Here is a 10513-nt window from a genome sequence, read left to right as displayed (position 1 = left end):
AGTGATCCTTAGAATCACAGGTTGGAGCGTCTCCCCGTAGTAGAGTCATGACCAGCGCCCCGTCTGTTATCAGACACAGCCCAGGGGCAGTGGTGGGACAGTTAGAGAACAAGGGGTCCGTGGCGAGCCCGGCGCCAGGCTCGCGTTCATCCCAGCCACTCGCTCCTTCCGTGCACCGCACGCCGCGCCCTGTCCTTGCCGGGAAGTGTGGGCGTGTCGCCCTCAAGGGGGCCACCCTGGACTTCCGGGCAACGAGCAGGTGTGACACAGGCAGGGTCCAAGGTGGGGCAGGCAGGAAGCTTGAGGGCAGCTGCAAGTGGGAGACGTTTCTTGCCCCTCCTGACCCTCCATACGGAGGTGAGGGGCAGTGGGGCAGCACATGGGGCTCACATGAGAGAAGCAAAGACATTTCAGTTTAAACCTGACGTTTGTTGTTTGGGGCTGGATCCACAGCAGCTCTGATCTAATGCTGGTTATCTTATTATGCCCTTCATCTGTGTAACTGAGGCATTGAAAACAGACACATAATTATTACTTAATAAGAACGTTTGTCCAGCAGAGGTTCTTTGTAAAAGAAGGACCATGACCAAAGGATCCTTGGGGACAATGAGCTAAAGAGTTTCCAAGGTCCCTCCAGCATCATCCGGGCCCTTCCTTGTCCAACATGCAGGAATGCTTTGTTCCCTCCCGCTGCAGCACAGCAGACTCACAACTCTTACCCAGCTGAGACTGTCTATCCATAAATGCTATTTATGGGGCAAAGGTACCACTTTTGAATCAATGGACTTAGTTCCCGGCATCCTGTGAAACATCAGTCCACCATAAAGAGTAACACCGCCCAGAGATGCAGGGCGAGAGCTCCCAGCACGCTACTAAGAAACTGCCCTCCGCCGCGGAGCACAGGCTCCGGATGCGCAGGCTCAGCGGCCACGGCTCACGGACCCAGCCGCTCCGCGGCATGTGGGATCTTCCCGGACCGGGGCACGAACCCGTGTGCCCTGCATTGGCAGGCAGACTCTCAACCACTGCGCCACCAGGAAAGCCCAGCCCTCCACCTCTTAAATGCTGATGTCTGCATTTAAAGAAATGGAGTCTGCGAAGGAAAAAAGGAGGGAAATTGCTTCTAAAACTCCTACCGATCTGTCCTCCGACCTCATCTGATGAGAAAGAGACCGAGGGTCCTAGAGAGAAAGGCCAGGATAATCAGGGAAGTGGGAGCTCCCGTCAGAAGGCAGCGCTCTGACAACAGAGCCTTCTCCGGGTGTGAGGAATTGGGGGACACACATCTGTCCTTGGAGGAATTGACGCCTGGATTCATGTTTTTCCGAGGATGCCAAGGGCTGAATCCTTTTGCCTGGTAACACGTGTTTCATCTGGCAGTTTTCAGGCAGGCATTTCTCTTGAAGAGGAAATTATTGTGCAGAGAAGTGTCTCAAGCCGGCCTTCTCTTGGGGGTTGTTTTTTTTCCCTTCTTTATTTTGTTTTACACTAGACCGATAAACAGGGAGAAGATCTAATCAGGGCATTTCAAGTTACTTTAAACCGAGTCACATAAATATGGGACCTAGTCCAGCTCTCTCCTTGGCCCTCAGAGACGGGGGATCATGTTTGAGTCAACAGAGCTGAAGTTTGGACTTTGTTGATCAGTGTTTCTATTTAAGGCATGGGACAGGGAGGATGTAAACGCTTATCTATGGAAAAGGAAGATGGCATCCTGGGAAAACTCACTTCAAAGGGAACAGTCTATGTGCGTGGCTTCCAGGGATGCTTCGGGATTCTGGGCATAGGATGTGGCCCCAGAGGAGCACTCACCAGCTGACCAGCTTCTCCCAGCTCGCTGGCTGATGCCCAACAACACACTGACGCCCAAGGACACTGCACAGAGGAGCAAAGCCCTGGCTCTTACGGTTTCTGTACTTGAATCATCACAATCCAGTGTGGTTGCTCTTCTTTCTCCCTCTCTTCCTTTCTTACTAATTGCTTTTCCAAAGACAGTTTTCAGAACAACTGCCTGATAATTCTGCTGCTGAACTTGTGAGTCACTTACTAATTTGTTCTTTCTTGAACCATCCTGTGAAGGATCCCTATCCTGGGTGTCTTAGTTCCCCCAGACAGCATGTGTTGTGTTGACTCGCCACAGACTGGTAGTGCCGGGACCCTGTGCCCTGCATCTGGAGCCCATCCCCCTGTTCACAGGCAGCAACTCTATTTTAACCCCAATATTTCAGGTGAGGCGACTGAGTCCTGGAGATGTGAAGACATGAAGACTTTGTCCAGTCTCACAGCGAGTTGGGATGAGGGGTGAAAAGCTCATCCAAGTAACATTTCTAAAAGTGGGGTCCATGGACCACCTGCATCAGAACCTCCAGGGCTCCTAAATGAAGTCTAGGAATTTGCACTTTCAACGAATTCCCTAAGTGATTTTTTAAATAAATGTAAGAGTCAGTATCCTAATAGTTATGAAAGAATTAAACAGTTCCTCCTCCCACACCAGAGGCTGAAATTTTTATGAAAGCCAACAACTTTCGACTCCAAATAGCAGTCACATTTGGGGGGTGTATCCTCTGGGGGAGGGCATCATTGATAATGAGAAATGAATCATAGCCATGCAGAAGGTGGAATTAAAAAAAAAACAATTCTGGGGTCATTTGTAGTGATGCGGATGGACCTCGAGTCTGTCATACAGAGTGAAATAAGCCAGAAAAAGAAAAACAAATGTCATATATTAATGCATATATGTGGAATCTAGAAAACTGGTAGAGATGAACCTATTTGCAGGGCAGGAATAGAGACGTAGACATAGAGAATGGACGTGTGGACACAGGGCGGGAAGGGGAGGGTGGGACGGATTGGGAGATGAGGATTGACATGTATACACTACGACGCGTAGAGCAGATAGCTAGCGGGAACCTGCTATAAAGCACAGGACGCTCACAGCTCGGTGCTCTGTGACGACCCAGATGGGTGGGATGGGAGTGGGTGGGAGGGAGGTCCCCGCGGGAGGGAATATTGGTATACAGACAGCTGATTCACTTACTGTACAGCAGAAACGAATGCAACGTTGTAAAGCAATTATGTTCCAATAAAAAAAAATTAAAAAACAAACAATTTTTAAACAGGTGATAAAGTGCTGTGGAATATGTCAAAAAATACAAAAGAGAAAACAGAGAAAGGAGGTCTCCTGCCTTGCTTCTCTCTGACCACCCCATCCTCCCTCCCTGGAGGCAACCACGAATACTAGAATCTGTTTGAAGAAAAGACTTGAAAAGTGGGGGAGTCTTACAGGCCATGTTCAACCTGGAAAAATATTTTTATCATCTCAAATCAGTGCGGTCCATAAAATCTTGCTCCAAACCCACTGGGGGCAGAATCCACGCTCCCCCCAAAAATGTCCACACTCTAACCCCTAGTATCAGTGACTATATTACATGACATGGCAAAGGGGACTTTGCAGAAGTGATTAGAGTAATGCCCGTTAAAATAGGGAGGTTATCCTCGATCATACGGGCAGGTCCAATCTAATCACACGAGTCCTTAAGAGCAGAGAATTTTCTCCGAGGCAGAAGATGCCACAGAAGAGGAAGCAGGGCCAGGTGGAGTGTGATGGGAGGCCCATCCCTGTTACTGGCAGGGAAGCCGCATGGAAAGCACGAGAAGGAATGTGGGCAGCCTCTGAGGGACAGACTGGCGCCTGGCTGACAGCCAGCAAGGAAGCAGGGACCTCCACCCAGCAAGGAACTGCGTTCGTCCAAACCCGGAGCCTCCAGAAAGGCATCTGGCCCTACTGCCACCTGCTTCCGACCTTGGGAGACTCTCACCCGGGCTGGATTCTGATTTCTGGACGATAGAATCAATGGTGGTATCTCAGCCTGTGGGTTTGTGAGAATTTGTTGTCAGTGTTCCTGGAAATTTGCTGTGAGGACGCACGTGTGTGCATCACACGTGAGCGGAGGCTTATACTTATATCCGTGTGGGGTGAGCAGTAGGGAGTGTGACTTTACAGTGTCACACGGCCACCTGTCACTCCAGGGGCAGGTCCAGCCCCACTGCCGCCCAGTGGTGACCGCAGAACTTCCACGAGGTTTCTGGGGGAGGACTGGGGTTCCAGGGGTGGACTTGGTTGGCAGGGTGACTTGCCTGATGCTGGATCTGCAGCCTGTCTCTAGCTATTTCTAGTTGTTTCTAGTTCAGACTGGAATTTATTTGGTGAGAGGAAGCGGGTGGAGACTGATTATGGGTGGCTTCCCATCAGCATTTTCTAGCCCGAGCTGAGTTCTCCTTTTCTTGTTCCCGTGGGCTTGCTGCCGCTGTTGGCTTTGCCCGTGTCGTGGTCCTCTCCACACGGAGAACATTGTTAAGAGGATGGGCTTGGATTCCACCCGGGCCATCTAACCAGGTCCTTAAGCTTCTTGAAGCCTGGTGACCTCGCCTGTAAATTGGGGTGATAGTAGCAGGAGGCTGTGGGAGACCCCCCAGGAGATGTGTCCTGGGTGCAGTGCGGGGCGTGTAGAGCCGTTGGCGCATGGTGGCTTGCCATCACTCCTATGGCCCCCACTGCCTGTCTGTCCGTGGGGGACCCTCTGCAGATCCCAGTCCATGCCCGGGCCCTTTCACATCACTTGAGGGGGCCTTCTGGTGTGACGCTGTCTTGGATCATCTGCCTAGAAAGGGGTACCCTTTAGATCTAGCCTTGGAACCCCACATCGAACACTAGCCCTAGAGGCAGCCAGCCCTGCCTTCCAATTAAAATGGAGTTCTTTAAGGTTCTGTCTTCTGCAAAGCTTTCAAGGGACCTGGGCAGGGGGCTCCCACTGGTGACCTCTGGCTGATCTCTGTCTCTGGAGCAGCCGATGTTTGGGTGCAGAAGAGAGACAGGTCTGGTGAGGCCCCCGCCTTAAAATATGCTGCTGGGAGTTTCCTGGATGGTTGAGCAGCCTCCTGGGGGGGAAGTGCAGCAAGGATTTTGACAAGTTAATAATGTGGAAGGTGACCCCCTCCCCCGCTTTCTCCCCATTTCACTCATCAATGCTCCCCACTTCTGGGCTGGGAAGGGTTCTCCTGGACCGAGGTGGTCAGCCGCCTGGAAGGAGCCTCTGGCTGGAGAGCGAGCGCCACCTGCCGGCCCTGGAAGCCCACCTTTTTCAGTTGGTCTTTTAAAAGCCCACCTTTTTCAGTTGGTCCCTTTAAAAGTCAAGGGTACAAAGATCCCACCCGTCTCATTCTCGGGTAAAGATGCTGCTTGATTCTGCCTTTGGTCTGGGCAAGTGATGCCTGGTCCTTGGGCCTCAGGCTCCCTGTCCTGGTCCAAGAACCTGGTTCCTACCATGAAGGACTCTTGAGGTCTAGCTTTGCAGGGAAACACCCATTTATGAAATACTTTTCGTTCAAAACCACTTGCTAGAAAACAGTATGGCAGTGCCTCAAAAAAATTCAAAATAGAATTACCATACGCTCCAGCAATTCCACGTCCGGGCATATCCCCAAAAGAATTGAAAGCAGGGTCTCAAAGAGATAGTTGTACAGCCAGCCATGTTCGTCGCAGCGTTACTCACAACAGCCAAAAGGTGGAAACAGTGGAATATCATGCAGCCTTAAAAAGAAAGAAATCCTAACACATGCTACAACGTGGGTGACCCTTGAGGACATTACAAGTGAAATAAGCCTTCCCCAAAGAACAACACTGTATGATCCAGCGTCTGTGAAGCCCCTAGAGGGGTCAAATTCATAGAGACGGAAAGTAGAGCAGTGGTTGCAGGGGGTGGAGTTCAGAGCCTCAGTTCTGCAAGTCGAAGAGAGCTCTGGAGATGGATGGCGGTGACGGCTGCACAACAGTGGGAATGTGCTTAATCCCACTGAATTGCGCATTTAAAAATGGTTAGGTTGGTAAATTCCATAGTATTTTTCGAATTGAAGTATAGTTACAATGTTGTGTTAGTTTCAAGTATACAGCAAAGTGATTCAGTTTGTATATATATATGCATATTCTTTTTTAGATTCTTTTCTCTTATAGATTATTACAAGGTATTGAGTAGAGTTTCTTGTGCTGTACAGTAGGGCCTTATCGTTCACTTATTTTCTATATAGTGTCTATAGTATTTTTAAAACTTACTTGTTGCTAATTCACACATTTGTTCATTCTTTCATTCATCAAAAGGTATTTTTTATGAGGCTGAGCAGTGGTGCTGGGCTAGAGCACTGAAGGGAAGAGACCACGGCCCCTGATGCTATGATCCCTTTACTGCTTCTGTAGTTGAGCCCTTTCCAGAATGTCATAGAGTTGGAATCACACGGCGTCTGGAGCCTTTCCAGATTGGCTTCTTTCACTGAGTGACGTGCATTTAAGTTTCCTCTGTGTCTTTTCATGTCTCGATAGCTCGTAGTAGGTTTTTATATTTTCTTATAAAGCTTTCCTTCCTTCACGGTGGTCAATATACTTTTTTTTTTTTTTTTTTCCTTTGGTACGCGGGCCTCTCACTGTTGTGGCCTCTCCCGTTGCGGAGCACAGGCTCCGGACGCGCAGGCTCAGCGGCCATGGCTCACGGGCCCAGCCGCTCCGCGGCATGTGGGATCTTCCCCGACCGGGGCACGAACCCGTGTCCCCGGCATCGGCAGGCGGACTCTCAACCACCGCACCAGCAGGGAAGCCCGGTCAATACACTTTTAAGTGGAGAACTGAGTGTCATCCAATGGACTCTCCAGTGAAATGAGGTCCTCAGGTTTCCAGGGAAGAATTCTAGCCAGCAGGAGTGACACAGATGTGAAATGATAACCCAAGCCTTACAGAACATGTGGTTTCTTGGACACAAGAGCCCCAAAGTGAACGCTCAGATGCTGAAACTCTTTGTTAATCACAGGGCAGCCTCTGTCCCAGAAGTCATATTCCCAGCTTCTTAATAGAAAGGCATTTCAGGGTAAAGCTAACATTTCAGCCTAGGCTGCCAGCATAGATTTGCGATCTTAATAAAGCCAAGACTGGCCTTTCATTCCCTGGAAGTGGCAGAGTTTTTATGGTGTGCAGGATAAAAATGCAAATGGATCCTGTGCATTCTCTTGAAATAGAAATCTGAGAAACATACCAGGAGGCTGCAGCTGGGAGCAAGCTCACCCCACTACTCTGCCTGGTCATTTCCAAATCCTTTACTCATTTTCCCCCAGATCTGAAAATTGTGAAAACTCAGACACCAGATAGGTGACGTGAAATTTAAAAGTATCAAAAACTGGGCTTCCCTGGTGGCGCAGTGGTTGAGAGTCCGCCTGCCGATGCAGGGGACACGGGTGCGTGCCCCGGTCCGGGAAGATCCCACATGCCGCGGAGCGGCTGGGCCCGTGAGCCATGGCCGCTGAGCCTGCGCGTCTGGAGCCTGTGCTCCGCAACGGGAGAGGCCACAGCAGTGAGAGGCCCGCGTACCGCAAAAAAAAAAAAAAAAAAAAAAAAAAAAAAAAAAAAATCAAAACCTGATACGCTTGGCATGATGGTTGATTTTGTGTGTGTCAGCTTGGCTTGGTCATGGTGCCCAGATGTTTGGTCAAACACTGATCTAGATGTTTCCGTGAAGGTATTTTTTGAGATGTGATTAGTCTTTTAATCAGTGGACTTTGAGTAAAGCAGATCGCCCTCCATAATGTGGACGGGCCTGTCCAATCAGTTGAGGCCTTAAGAGAAAACCCTAAGTTTCCCTGACAAAGAAGGAATTCTGTCTCCAGACTGTCTGGACTTGAGCTGCAACATCTACCCTTGCGAGGGTTTCTAGCCTGCCAGCCTGTCCTGAGGACTGCAGGCCTGCCGGCCCTCACAATTGTGTGAGCCAATTCCCTGTATTTTCTCAATGTCTCTCTGTCTTCACGTCAGTGAGCTCTGTTTCCTCCACAGGAAGATGCCTGCCCCCAGCTTGATCCTAGTGACTCTCGAGTCCTCACCTCCCCAGGCACCTCCCCACGGGGGAGGAAGGTAGGCTCCCATGCTACGGGTACTGTCAGAGCACAGCACAGCGCTCCCTCTCTGGACTCCTGGCTGGTGAGACTGCACTTGAGCGAACAGGCTCCGAGCTCTCCAGCATGCTCGGTTTATTCCCACCCACTCCCTCTGTTGGGGCGGCAGTAATCCTGGCTGGTGTGAATTGCAGACATCCTTGCTGGAGGTCAGCCACCGACAAGGCAATAACCCGTGGTAGAGCCGGGTCCCTCTCGCTGGGCAGGGAGGTGATGGAGAGATGGCCCCCAGCATCCCCCCAGACCATCCACTGGCCCACCTGCCGGCGTGGGACGATGGCAGGAGGCCAGGATGCTGCCTCTGCTCCTCTGCGCCCCCTGCTGGTCTTCTCTGTGTTCCATCACTGCACTACTTGGGCAGAGCCCAAGCCTCCCTGCCCGTACCCGTTGTGGGGCACTGCTGGGACAGGCTTCCGGGCTTCTTTAGGCTTCATGCAGCACACTCCCACCTGCTTCCACCACCTCCTTCATGCTGCAAAGGAAAAGCCCTTCCATGCGGTGTTGTTTTAGGTGTTTGGATTATGTGAAGCAAAAATCATGGCTATAGAAAAGATGTATCAAATCTCACTCCAAATGAGATGGATCCTCCCCAAACTTAAATTTTAAAAAAATCACTGAGAATTGCATACTGTAATGCCCAAACTGGCAGACAGAGTGAATTCTAAATTGTCTCCAGGCAATTATCATATGATGGGGGCATTGTAACTGTCAACAGAAATTTCTATCCATCGTTTTAAAAAAATTACGTGGACCACGTTGCTGCTCATTTGCATCTGAACGTCTGTGAGCCATCACCCTGTCAGAGCTTTAATGCTGTTATTATCTCCTGTTGGAACGTCGTGTGAGCCATCGAGCTGTGGTGGTCCCAGTCTCGTGTGTTCTGATAAACACACGAGAAAATGCATGTCCTTGAAACAGAAGTTGGTGGTGATCAAGGGCTATGAAGAAAGGCAAAGCCGTGCTATTGTCTGCTTTGCTGTCGTTTCAGCAGAGGCCACCGCAAAATATGAGGGATGAGGGTGGGAAAAGTAGAGATGGCATTGAGGGAGGTGAAGCCTCATATTTAAAATATCATATCATCAGGCAAAGGCGATGCAAAATATAAATAGCGCTGGCAACATGGCAGGTGATAAACTTGCCTTGAGTCAGATTCAAGATCTTGGCTGTGGGCAATCTGGTAATGGTTATAGAGGAAAGAAACTTGAAAGAAAGTAGAAAGGCTAAGATGACTCATATAATAAGGGGCTGAAAGATGGGGATGGAAGGAGAGATGAAAAGGCAAAGGGGGTGGTATTGGAGATGTTTGGGGCTGTAAAGAGATGGAAAGCAAAGAGAAAGGAAGAAAAGGAATGTTTGCAACCGTTGCTGGAGTGTGTGAAACATTTTCCCTCTAAATTCTTTTCTTACAGCTACTTTGTATCACCCTGGGAGGTGGGAAGGCCCCTGTGGGTCACTGACACATCTGCCTATTTCACCAGGCAGAGAAAACCAGCTGAATAATCATTCATGACCTGTTTTTGAGAATTCCTTTATGTGAGATCTTGGTTTGGTTTTGTTTTTCATTGAAGTATCGTTGATTTACAATGTTGTGTTAGTTTCAGGTGAACAGCACAGTGATTCAGTTACATATATATGTACACACACACACACATATATGTATATTTCAGATTCTTTTCCGTGATAGTTTATTACAAAATATTGAGTATAGTTCCCTGTGCTGTACAGTGGTCCTTGTTGGTTATCTATCTTATAGATAGCAGTGTGTGAGATTTTCTTTCTATTTGATCAGAGATGTGAGCTTGAGAAAGTGTTGCCTGAACCTGGCTCTCTTGTATGAGATTCAGAAACACTGTACACAGTCCTCCCACCTGCCCTAATGCCACTGTCCCCAGGCCACATCTGGCCACATCTTCATCCTTGGCCTGGCACTCAGACCCCCCTCTCCAGGCCTCTCAGGCCACGGTCCTGCCTGGAGCTCGCCTTCCCCCAGGCCTGCGGCTCTCGACCCCCCGCCTTCAGCCGTCCTCTGCCCATCCTCCTGCACGACCAGCACAGGCTCTGGCGCCTTCCTGAATCTGTCTCAAACACTCTGCAGTTCTCCCTCTCCCTCCTTTGCTCGCCTGCAGTACCAGCTAGTTTAGCCTTTAGCTGTGGGGGCCTCCTGCACAGCTACCCTTTTTACAGTTTCCCTCAAGGACCCGTGCTTAATAAATCCTAAATTATTTAAACTCATTTTTAAAATCCACAGTTATTATCATCCAACTCTTCTACCAGGTCAGTTAGCCTTGATGAAAGTTGAAGTTGCTATTACTTGGAAAAGATGTGTATACATTAGAAAGAGATAATACAAAGGTGAGGTTTATGGCAATACTTCTTTTTTTTCAAAGTTATAGAATACTATGATTTTTTTCTGAGGAAGCAGGACAAAGTTTATTGAATCTCTCCACGAGAGTTTCTCTAATCCTTCCCGCGTGGTACAAGAATTCAGCAAGAAAGGTCCATTCTCTTAGTCTTCGAATTACTG

The sequence above is a fragment of the Grampus griseus genome, assembly GCF_964374135.1.
Source record: "Grampus griseus genome assembly, chromosome: 7".
NCBI classification, from domain to species: domain Eukaryota; kingdom Metazoa; phylum Chordata; class Mammalia; order Artiodactyla; family Delphinidae; genus Grampus; species Grampus griseus.
The sequence above is the reverse complement of the archived record's forward strand: the minus strand, read 5'-3'. Positions refer to the sequence as shown.